The sequence below is a fragment of the Symphalangus syndactylus genome, chromosome 22, assembly GCF_028878055.3.
Source record: "Symphalangus syndactylus isolate Jambi chromosome 22, NHGRI_mSymSyn1-v2.1_pri, whole genome shotgun sequence".
Lineage (NCBI taxonomy): Eukaryota > Metazoa > Chordata > Mammalia > Primates > Hylobatidae > Symphalangus > Symphalangus syndactylus.
In genome coordinates this window covers 50437499-50449974 of record NC_072444.2, presented here as the reverse complement: position 1 = coordinate 50449974, position 12476 = coordinate 50437499, and the positions used below count along the sequence as shown (strand labels likewise).

The following is a 12476-nucleotide window of genomic DNA, read 5'->3' as shown; positions in this document are numbered from 1 at the left end:
TCAAACTGATGAGGAAAACGCAAATGGCATCCTTCAGGTTGCAAAACCTGTCCCCTCTTTTAGCTCACATGTCCACCCAGCAGCTCTATGAGTTCTGATTCAGCATTGCACTTACCACCCACCCTCCCTGCCATTTACATAAAAGGAAACTAAGGCTCCGAGGTTGTGGAGTTGCTTGCTCCAGCTGATGACAAAGGCAGGTAAAGCCAGGGCTAGAGTCCCCTCTCAGCCCTCCAACTGCCATTAGCGCCATGATCCTACGGCCTCCTCAAAGTCCAGAGTTAGGCAAACTCTTGCCCTTGTTTCCATTAAACAAATATCTTCATCTTTTTCATACTTTTAATAATAGCAGGAAGTAAATCTGGCCATGTAATGTGAGAAAGGTGATAGTCCCAGGTCAGGAAATCCTGTTGCTTGGAGTCTCTTGGGAATGTTAACTTTCCCACTCTCACCCTACCGGGATCCTGACCTCCTGCACAATTGGCTTCCTCAAGCAAAACTGGGCCAGAAATTCTGGGCCGTTGGCCAGAGTCAGACCTTCGCCCTCTGGTAGCGTCCGCTGGAAGAGAGGAGGCGAGAGTCACCAGGAGGCTGGCCCCACTCGCGGGCCCTGCCCTCTGCCGGTGGGTCGTATGGATGACACGAGGCCGCACCGGGCTGGAGGAGAAGAGAAGCTCCTAAGACACGCCCACTCTGCAGTGGGAGGCACCCGGACAGGTAATCTATCCTCTCTAGGCTTTTCTGTTCCCGTGCTGTAAGTGAAGTGAAGCAAGGTGAAGAAGTGAAGTGAGCATTCAGGACATGAATTGGCACGTGTTCGGTGCTAGAGGAGCTGGTAAGGCAGGCTCTGGTCTCTTCTGTGGTGCTGAAGCTGGGGAAATAAGGAACAATCTCATCCACAGGCCAGACCTCTGGTGTGCTCGCGAGCTACCGACGGAAACTCCTAGGGAACTTCTCTTGTGGAAAGAACCTAAGTTCCGCCCACTCGGGCAGCTGATGCCATTGAATGGTTCACTCATTCGCTGGATTATTTCTCCAGCCCATGATCTTATTTTATAACAAGTACAACATTCATCCATTTCCACACGTAATTACCTCACTTATTCCATGGAAGAACCCTGCAAGTTCGATGGTTGTAGCATGCAATTATCGATGGTTGCTCATGCAATTATTCAGTCCTTCAACATGCAGCAGTTGAGCTTCTTCAAATTGCCAGGCATGGGCAGGTGCCCAGAACACAGGCACAGTCCCAACCCTTGAGGAACCTACAGCCTGTTAGGAAGGCAGACCCTGATAAATAAACCATACAAGAAATTAGATCATTACAAGGCCAGGTGCAGTGACTCACGCCTGTAATCCCAACACTTTGGAAGGCTGAGGCAGGAGGATTGCTTGAGCCCGGGAGTTTGAGATCAGCCTGGGCAACAGAGCAAGACCCTATCTCTAAAAAAAAAAAAAAAAAAAAAAAAAAAAATTAATTAGCCAGGCATGGTGGTGTGCTTGTAGTCCCAGCTAGACATGGTGGTGTGCCCGTAGTCCCAGCTACTGGGGGGGCTGAGGTGAGAGGGTCGCTTAAGCCAAGAAGTTTGAGGTTGTACTGAGCCATTGTCCTATGAGACCCTATTTCTAAAAAAGAAAAAGGAAAGAAATTAGTTAATTACAGTGACAAGAAGTGCTTCAAGGGAGAGGTGCTTGGTGTTAAGTGAGCCCCTAACAGAGAGACCTGATGGAGTCTGGGGTCTGTGAACACCTTCTTGAAGAGGTGACCTGTGAGCTGGGAGTTGGCAGGGGCTTTTTTCTCTAGTCTGGCACAGCCCCCACCTGGTTCATTCATCCAGCATCAGTAAATTACATCACCCTCTGGCCCCTCTGGGTGCTGTGTTTGCGCTCCCACTTTGTCATCCCGTTGTGGCTGTCCTCTCTTTCAAGGTGCCAAACTTAGCTTGAATTTAGGTTTGTGGATGTGGTGTCTATCCTTGGAGCCAGATGTCTGTCTCCCAGACCATGATCTCTACTTTCTAAAAGTTCAGCACCTGGTTCTGATGCTCCACCAGGTTTGGGAATGTCTGCTGCAGAGATCTCAACCTCCTCTTCTCATATGAGTCCCCAGCACATCCTATCTTTCATTCACTATCATATGGTGGGCAGCAGAATGATAAGACACAGTTCCCATCCTCCAGGAACACGCAGCCCTGCAGGAAAGCAGTGTCATGCAACCATAATGTAACCTGATAAAAGTTTGCACAAGGTGCTAAAGAGGCACACAGGAGGATGCCCAACCCAGCCAGGGAATCAGAGGACTCCTCCCTGGAGGAGGTGATGCCTGAGCTGAATCTGACAGAATGAGAGGCAAAGAGAGGCAATATTCCAGGGAAAGAGAGCGGTGGGTACAGAGACTCAGAAATGAAAGAGAGCAAGGTCCAGCCTAGGAACAAAAGGTAGTTCTGTGCAGCTGGAGAGTAAAGTGTAAAGGACACTTAACACAGCTGGGGGCATTCAGGAAGGCTTCCTGGAAGAGGTGCTCCATGAAATGAGACAATCCAAAGAGCCAATAGGAGCTAGCCAGGGGGAGTAGGGGAAGGATATCATAGACACTGAAGAAGGGAATTGTATTAACTAATAATGCTGTAAAACAAACCACTCCAAAACTTAGTAGCTTAAAGTGATGATGATCATTTATTATCTCTTTTAGTTTCTGTGGATCAGGATTTGGGGAGCAATCTGGATAGTGGTTCTGGCTAGGGGTGTCTCAGAGTTACATTCACCTGTTGATGGGGCTTCCTGGGGCTGTGAGATGTGCTCACTCGCAGGCCTGGCACACTGGTGCTGGCAGTTGGCGGGAGGCCTCAGTTCCTCATCCTGTCAGCCTCTCCACAGGGCTACGCTCAGTGTCCTCACTGACAGGCAACCATCTTCTGCTGGAGTGAACGAGGCAAGAGACCAAGGAGAAAGCTGAAATGGCTTTTGTGACCTAGCCTCATAAGTCACAATTATTATTCCATTCGTCAGCTAGGTCAGCCCTGTTGCAATGTGAGAGGGGACCAGGGCCAGAACTAAGTGAGGCACTTGCTTGGGTGCAAAATTTAAAGGGGTAACAAAAACCTCCGTGGTGAAAACAAGTAATATTTTGAAAAATAAAAATGAATGTGACAACATCCATGGTGACAAAATACCAATCTTTTAAATAAAGTCAGGATCCAGCACGGCTGGGATTTGGGTGGGGCGAGTGAGGTGGGACAGGCAGGTATGAGGCTGTACCCTACACATGTGCATGCATTCCAGGAGGCAGGGGTCATTGCAGGCCATCCTGGAGACTGGCTGGCACAGGGACCAAGCTCTGTGAGTCATGGTCCTAGTTCAGAGCCTGTGAGTCTCCAACGCAGGTGGCCCAGGGGCAAGGAGGTGAGTGGTAGGGAAACCTGCTTCTCCATTGTGAGTCACGAATTGGAGAGGAAGAAATCCATGCACACCACAAACATAAATGGCAGCCTAATTTCCAGGGAATTGGGGTTGGATGTTGTATTCATTTCTTAGAGCTACTGTAACAAATTATCACCAACTAAGTGAATTAGAACAACAGAAATGTATTCTTTCGTAGACTCTGGGGAGCTGGAAGTCTGCAGTCAAGGTGTCAGCAAGGTTAATAATGCTGTAAAACAGCAATAATCATCATGTTATCATTATATGATTATCATATTATTATATGATTACTATAATAATATAATAATATTATTACATCACTGTTATTATACTTCTGGGGCTTATGAAGATGAATCTGTTCCATGCCTCTCTCCTGGCTTCTGATGGCTGCGGGCAGTCCCTGGGGTCCTTGGCTTGCAAACTCACCACTCCAACCTCTGCCTCTGTTGTCACAGAGTGTTCACCTCGTGTGTTTGTGTCCAACTTTCTCTCATCTTACAAGGACATCGATCATTGGATTAGAACCCACTCACATCCAATGTGAACTCATATTAATTTGGTTACTTTTGCAAAGACCCTACATATCTTTGGGAGACACAGTTTAACCCACCACAGCAGTATAAGGTTATTCGAATGGTGGATTCGCTACATCATTGGAATTGGAAGGAAGACAAATATTTAAAAATTCACATTTCATGCATCTGCTTTTTAAAGCATTAACAGGAAGCATAAAGTGCTTTTGAAAAAAAGTGAAAAAGCCATAAAATATCTACTTCCACTCTGTTATGAGCTGCCTGGGGACAGTGACAGAGAATGCATGGATGAGGTGAAGGGGGATTCAGTCACCTAGAGACTGAGGCAGACAGTCAATCTCAGAGACACATCAAGCAAGAGGGGGAGACAGCACCAAGGACCCTGAGGATGGGACAGCCCTGAGGCCTCTAGGAGTCTGTCACTGGAGACTTCCAAAGCCCTGTTACGTATTTGCAACAACAGGCACGCAGGAAGTGCTCTCCTTGGGGTGGATGACATGGCAGGAATGGAACTGGCCTGATGGCTGGGGAGGCTCCTGGTCTGCACACTGTTGCTCAGAATTTATCAAGCATACTTTGATTGTCATCAAGAAAATGTCAACGTTGTGGTAAGTTGGAAGGGCTTGAAATGAATTTCAAGTTCAGGGATGGCAAATGGGTTTTCTCTCTGACACCCTGCCTCCACTGCCAGCTGTCCTGAAGCACTGTGGGGAGAAGACTCCAGGCTCAGAGAGCTGTGATTGATTAGCTGTGTCTGCCTCAGGTGCAGGAAGGAGAGTGGCCCCTTTGCATATCTGCTTTTCTAGATCAAGCACAAATATTGTCTTTTGAGGGTGAGAAAATCGAGACCAAGTAGGAGAAAATAACGTGCCTGAGATGTTGCTAGTTCATGGCAGAGCACAGATATGGCCAGTTTCCCATGCTCACTCCAGCCTGGACTGACTTCTGCCATTCTCCATGGCAGCGAGGGGCACCCCCATCCATCCTGTGGCACAGAGTCACCCTCTGCACCTTCTCTCCCACTCCCACACATTCAATGGCCAATTCCTGTTCACTCCCCCCTTAACCTTCTTCTCTCCAGCCATCCACTTCTCTCCATTTCACCACCCTCCTCCTGGTCCAGGCTTCTAACAGGGGTCAATGCTGTCCACAAGAGGACTTCCAGTAATGTCTGGAGACATTTTCAGTTGTCACAATTTGGGGGGATTATACTGGTATCTAGTGGGTAGGGGCCAGGGCTGCTGTTAAACCTCCTGCAATGCACAGGGCAGCCCCCCATAACAAAGAAGTGTCCAGCACCCCATGTCAGCAGTGCCGAGGCTGAGATATCTGCTCTAGTCCAAGCCACCATTGTCTCTTGCCTCGACGGGCTCGAAGGCCTCCCCACCAGCCTTCCTGCCCCATCTTGCCCTCACCATCCATTCCCTACCCAGAAGCTGGAATAATCTTAAAACATAAATCCTAATACTATACTTGCACAGAGACCCTTGCTCCACACCACAGCTCGGTAGACCCTGAGCATTCTGGCCCCACCACCTCTCTGTATCCCCTCCTCTCACTTGCCCCACTGCTGTGTTCTCTCCCACTGGCCTGCTTTCAGGGCCCGTAGGCACCACCCTTCTTCCTCCTCCCTCAGGGCCTTTGCGAAGGTTGCTCCCTGTGTTGGACACACCTACCCTCAACCCCAATCTCTTTGCCTCATTGACTCTTGCTCTCCCTGCTGATCTCATCACTTCCTTAGGGAAGCCTTTCTTCCCCTCCTGGCTGGCCTAGGTCCCTCTATGCCCTCTTCGTATTATGCATTATTATCTGTCAAAATACAGTACATGTCACAATGCATGTATTTGTGAGATTGCTTGATGAATGTCTTCCAACTCCCATGGCGATGTAAGTCCTAGGGAGGCAAGAGCAGTATCTGCTTTAATCAATCTGTTTTCAGCGTTTTATACTGTATCTGGGGCCGGGTGCGGTGGCTCACACCTGTAATCCTAGCACTTTGGGAGGCCGAGGTGAGCGGATCACTTGAGGTCAGGAGTTTGAGACCAGCCTGGCCAACATGATGAAACCCCGTCTCTACTAAAAATACACACATTAGCTGGGCATGGTGGCGGGCACCTGTAGTCCCAGTTGCTCAGCAGGCTGAGGCAGAAGAATCACTTGAACCTGGGAGGCAGAGGTTGCAGTGAGCCAAGATTGTGCAGCTGCACCCCTGCACTCCAGCTTGGGCAACAGAAAAAGACTCCATCTCAAAAAAAAAAAAAAATTTCCTGGAACCTAGTAAGTTCTCAATAAATATTTGTTGAATGAATGAATGAATGAATGAACAACCTCAGGTCTCCAAACGCCTTGATCTTCTATTCATTCTATTACAACCAGGGTCTCTCCTATTCCTCTTCTTTTCTATTTCTTTGCTTTTCACGCTTTTCCTTCTACCCATTATTTCTCTATTAACTGTCAACACACAGCAAATGGCTGCATGTAAGTGTTTATTGTGCTGATTAAATGTCGTTCTTTGTTCTGAGAAACAAATTCGGTTGATTTTCTTATTTGCATATCCTTCTACTAATGTTGCCAGAAATGAAAAATAGTCAAATATAATGAGCTGTCAATGCTGGATGGACGCCTGGCTCTGCCTGAAGGCAGGCACTGAACCAGGTGGCCTTGGCCTGGGAGTCAAAGTCAGTGGCCAATTGTTATCCAGCCCCAGCCCCAGGGGGTTGCAGGTCCTGGCTCCATAGCAATGGAAGCTGGTCATTTCCTGGCTCTGCTCAGGGTTGGCACCTTCTCTCGAACTCCTGGCCTCACACAATCCCTCTCTCTCAGCCTCCCAAAGCACTGGGATTACAGATGTGAGCCACTGTGCCTGGCCTGGGCTGGCATCTTCTCAAGCTACAGGTCTTAGTCAAATGTCATTTCCTCAGCGAGACCCTCCCAGACCACCCATCTAAAGCTGTCCAAAGACCAAAAGCCCAACTCAGGAAACAGTGCAGAGTTGGGAAGAGCTAGGGCCCTTGACATTCTACAATTCTACGTTCATCATTGTAGAATTCTTCATCTCTGTGCTTCTTGCTGCATGAGGTCATTAAATGTCTCTGTGGCTTAAGCCACTCTTAATCAGATGTCTTGTTATTTGCAGTTGAAGGTACTCTAACTGATGCAATTTTTTAAAACCGCATGTATTAGTCGGCTAGGGTTGTCATAACAAAGTACCACAGACTGGGAGCTTAAACAGCAGAAATGTATCGTTGTACAGTTCTGGAGGCTGAAAGTCCTAGATGAGGTATTTACAAAGCTGGTTGCTTCTGAATCATGAGGGAAGGCTCTGTCCCAGGCCTTCTCCCTGGTTTGTAGGGGCCACCTTCCCTCTGTGTCTTTGCGTGGTCATCCCTATGTATGTGTCTGTGTCCAAATGTCCTCTTCTTATAAGGACATCAGTCATATTGGATTACAGCCCACCCCAATGACTTCATTTTAATTTAATGACCTTTTGAAAGACTCTCTTCTAATACAGTTACATTCTGAGCTACTGGGCTTTAGAACTGCAACCTACGAACAGGGGACAGAGAGGTCACAATTTAGCCCATAACACCACAGATCCAGAATTATTTTCTGTCAGCCAAAACCGGCTCCTGGGGCTGGAGACAGACAGGGCATGGAGCCACCCACAGAGCAGGAATGGCTGTTGGGAGCCCGGGATGATGAGCTGACTGCCCAAGGTGAGAGAAGGCAGGAGACAAAGGTTCTCTCCAGGACTTAAATCTCAACAGCCAGTGGGGAAACACACCAATAAAGTTAAAAACCACGGTCATAATAATAGCAGCCGCCCCTCATCCACACCATGCAATGGGTCCTGTGTGAGGGCCTCCTTGACGCTATCTCTGACAGTGCTAGGAGGGAGGCACTGTTCCTCACCCAATGACGAGGCTGAGCTCAGAGCTGTTCCTCACATGCCAAGGGTCACATGGCTGGGATGGCAGCCTCAGAGGTGCCTCTTTAATCTCCTTTTAAGAGACAACTTGCCTTCGAGCAGCGGGGAGCACAGGAGCCACCAGGCTCCCTGTAGCACTTTCAGGACCCTCCTCCACTTTCCAGCCAAGGCCCTGCATCCTGGGTAGCACTGGGCCACGGACTGAGCAGGGTGGGGCAGGGCACTAGGTCCTGCTACACCTACCCACCTGGGACTCTTCTGAGGGGCCATCCTTGCTCTGGGTCTCCCTGTAAAGCTGGCCAAGAGGTTGGCGTGTCTACACTGCAGTATCAGTGCCTCCTGCCCATCCCACTCCCCGTACCCACTCCCCATAGTTCACAGGCATACCTACAACAAATCTTTCAGGTTCCTAAGTCAGTCTCAGTGCCTGCATTCCAGAGGACCCAGCTGGCCCTGCTGGGGAGGGCAGGCCAGAATTAGGACCATGACCTCCCACTAGGGATGCGTCACCACCTCTCCCATCACTGCTCAATCTTGAAGGCAAAGACTATAGGGTGTGAAGACAAGAGTTGGAGCTGGGCCCTGTGAATCATGAAATGCAGAGCTGGTGGTCAATTTCACCTGGTCTAATGAGTGTGTGGCCCAGGCACCCAGGGTCAGGTACCAGGGAGGGCCAGCAGCATTACCCAAGGCCACCAGCTGCTTGGTGGCAGAGCAAGGCCAGAGTCCCAGGTCCTTGGACCCAATTTGAGCCCGTTACGTGGGTGTGGACCTTTTGCCCAGCCAAAGTGACTCAGAACTGTGGCCCTGAGGTGTTTCTGAGGAGGGATGAGGCGGGATGGTGGAGGAGCCAAGGGCTCATCCCTGCGCTGCAAAGGCTGCAAGGACCCTTTAAGGCCTTCCACGAGGACCTCCTGACGATGGAGGGCAACCCGCCCCCAGCAGCAGAACTCAGACAGGCGGCTTATGCCCCTCTGCCCAACCCTCATTGACTTTGCCAAGTGAGGCACCACCTCTCATCTAAAGTGGGCACAAAGCCATCTTCTTGCTGGGGAATTGGGAGTCTTCAAAAAGCTGGTGTGGAAAGAGCCCCCACCTGAGCCAGGACCCCTGCCCGTGCCCATTCTGACAGTGCTGCACAGAAACTCAAGTGCTGGCCTCACCACACGCTGATTTATGACTGTGATGACCCGAGAACCCTCTGAAGGAGCCCTGGTACTTGGTTTATAGCCTTTACCATCTCCAGGGCTAATTAGTTTTATGGCCAACAGGAGAGAAGGGAGGTTTAGTGGCTTGACCTGTCTCTTTGGTTCAACAGCACAAAGCACAGCTGTTTATTTTCCAAGGGGCTCCAGGCAGAGTCCCTCCCTCCCTTTCTCTTTCCTGCGGCTGCTGGCCTGGATGACAGAGGTATGATGGGGCACCACGGGGTCCCTCCCAGGCTGGTGGAGAGCAGGCAAGGGGAATCTTCCTGTTTCAGGGATGTATTCTCACCTAGGGTTCAGGACTACACTGGGGGCCCTCCAAGCAGGGGCTGGGCTTGGCTTCTGAATGGAGGGAGACTGCTCACTATGGTTTCGGGGTATCTTCAGCATGATGTTCCCACGGAGCCCTAATGTCCATTGCCTGCCCACCCTTTCAGGCCAGTTTTCCAAGTTAAGCATTTGCACTCAAGTCCAGCCCTGCTCCTCCTTCACTGACCTTCCCAGCAAAGGCTATACTCTTGATGTCCTCACAGACGATAAGAGCAACCGACTGGTGCTGGGTCTGCACTATTAAATGTACAGTGTGTGTGTCTCTGTGTGTCTATCTCCAATCACTGTACCCAAACAACACAAAGCAACACAAGTCAAAGACTCTGAAACCAGTCAGATCTGATTCTGCTGCTGCTTCAAGTTAATCTGTGGGCCTTAGACCCTTCATCTGTGAAATGGGGATAATAATGCATCCTCAGGTTGCTGCTATGATTAATAGATGAGATGGTGCAGCAAAGCACTTAGTTTGGTGCCAGATCTGGACTCAACAGATTTATTAACATTCCGAGGAGTGGGAAAACAGAGGGCACAGGACAGCCCTCCAGGCGGGAACTGTCTCCTCCACTGACACAACGGGGCTCCCTTCGCCATCTGCATTCCCAAACATTGGTCTGACAGCTGAGGTCGTCACTCACCTGGCATCATCTAAGAGTTTGTATAGACAGAATCCTCTTGCACATGCACCCTTGCACACTCATGTGCATAGGCTCAAGCATTCAAGCATATGTGTGTGTGCACACCAGAAATCATACTCATGTATGCAAGTGTGTTTGCAGATGTGTATTCTTGCACATGGAGACACATGCACACATACACACATGCATGCATCCCATACGTGCTGCACAGAGTCCTACAGACACACGCCACATACACACATGCACACATTCCTGCACACATGCACAGAGTCCCGTGCCTCTGGCACCTGTGCAGTACAGAGCAGCAGGCTGGGCCAGGCACAGTGACTCACACCTGTAATCCCAGCACTTTGGGAGGCAGAGGCGGGCAGATCACCTGAAGTCAGGAGTTTGAGACCAGCCTGCATGGCCAAACTCTGTCTCTACCAAAAATACAAAAAATTAGTCAGGCATGGTGGTGGGTGCCTGTAATCCCAGCTACTCGGGAGGCTGAGGCATGAGAATTGCTTGAACCCGGAAGACGGAGGCTGCAGTGAGTAGAGACTGGGCCATTGCACTCCAGCCTGGGCATCAAGAGCAAAACTCTGTTTAAAAAAAAAAAAATTAAAAAAAAAAAAAAAAAAAGAGAAACAGGCTGACAATGCCAGAGCCAGACAAGGCAGCACAGTCAGCTCAGAGATTAGGGCCCAAGGAAAGGTGGGAAAGGAGACTCGTTTAGCTGCTAAAGGACATCTTGAAGTAAAAATAGCCCAGCATAGGCCTGCTAGGAGGGGGCTGGGTCGCCCTGACACTCTGATGCCCCCTTCCACGCCTCCTCTCTGGACGTCCTCAGGCGACCTGCCTCTGTAGCCCAGAAGCCCCGTGAAGGGGCAGCAGTGAAGGGGCAAGACACCCTCTGTGCTCTCTCCTCAGGGTCAGGATGAGGGCGGGATGGCTGGAGACCTGGTAGTGAAGGGAGCCCAGCATTCCTGTCCCCACCACTACCCATGTAACCCCAGAGCCCTCTGAGGAACTCAGGGTATAGGTGCAGACACTTGTTCCCATGTGGTGACCCACAGTGCCTCACAGTGTGCCTGACTTATCTGCTGTGGTCCTACCGCTATAGGGAGGGGCAGGAAGCCAGGTCCCCAGATGAGACACTTGGCTAGAAGGAGAGTTCTAGGGCTCAGGGATCACCCTGGCTTTCCTGTTAAGAAGAGTGTTCAAACCTTGATAGGCAAAAGGCCCTGTGGGTCCCACTCAGGACAACCTGGGCATTAAGGGAAATTAATACAAGTGCTACTATGTCTAATACAATTGCATGTCATAAAATATATTGCAATCATTGAGTTGAACACTTCAAAGGGTGCATTTTAATGTATGTGAATTACACCTCCATAAAGTTATGGGTGCATTTTAATGTATGTGAATTACACCTCCATAAAGTTATGTATCTCTCACTCCCTAGCACTTGTGTTGGGCACTCTGCACGCTTTTTAAGCGGATTATCTCATTAAACCTTCCCCCAAACCCACTCCACATGTGAGGAAAGGAGGTGGAGACCTGGTTCAAGGCCATGCAGCTGGTCAGCGTGGAGCACTCAGGACCCCACTTGGCAAGACCGGCAGGATGGCCCATTTCTTCTTCCATTTATTCAGTCAAGTTTCACTCAATCAACAAGAAAAGTAGATGTCCAGAACCAAACGGTGCTCGTGGTTCCTGAACTCCTGTATGCAGCAGAAACATCACCAGAAATGCTTATTAAAATGCTGGTTTAGGGAACCACTGCCCAAGTTATGTCTCAGTTGGTGGGGGGCAGAAACTGCACTCCAACTGCCAGCCCAGCGGGCTACCCCTGGGGGCGAGATGGGCAGAGGGAAGGAGGGACCGGCGCCTGAGCACCTGGGCATGAGGAAGCTGAGTCACAATGCGTTTGTGCTCAGGTAGGTATTAATAGAAACATAAAACCCCGGATCAGCCATTTCTTCCCCCTCTGGACAAGCCCAGACGACACGGGGCCACTGTTTTGTGACTCTGACCTCTGCCGTACATTAAACAAGAGGAGGGTGGGTCACATGGACACCTCATTAATTCACCCTCCCTGTGGCAGGAGGATGGAGGGACAACAGAGGGCAGAACTCTCCACGCTGCAGCCTTATCAAGGATAACGAGTGACCGTGGTGGGGGCTCGGGGGAGGGGCGAGTGTCCCTAGGGGCAGGGCCTCAGTGAAGGGATAAATTAGTGCATCCTTTGTTTGCCTGCCAATAGGTGCTTCCAGGGGAGCCCTAGGGGCTAGGGAAGTTTGTTCGCCCAAAGCGTTTAAACAATTCCCCTGCAATCCTGTTTGCATTCTTCATTTGCTCAGCAAACCTGCCCCTCGGATATAGCTTTGGAGTAAACTCAGGCCCAGCTGCCACTGAGCTCAGGGATGTTGTTTGGCCCTCC

General features: G+C 50.0%; 1 long non-coding RNA gene across 2 annotated transcripts; it reads right to left on the bottom strand.

Moving 5' to 3' along the window:
- Positions 1–325: 325 nt before the first annotated feature.
- On the bottom strand, positions 326–5698 carry LOC129472420 (uncharacterized). Of its 2 annotated transcripts, none has more exons than XR_008653927.1 (5): positions 5630–5698; positions 2766–2915; positions 2034–2192; positions 1096–1290; positions 326–871 (listed from the first exon to the last, which is right to left on the bottom strand). It is a non-coding gene; the product is annotated as an uncharacterized lncRNA (long non-coding RNA). The 2 variants fall into 2 exon arrangements; XR_010118759.1 differs by having other exon boundaries at positions 2766–2918; positions 5630–5687.
- Positions 5699–12476: the final 6778 nt, after the last annotated feature.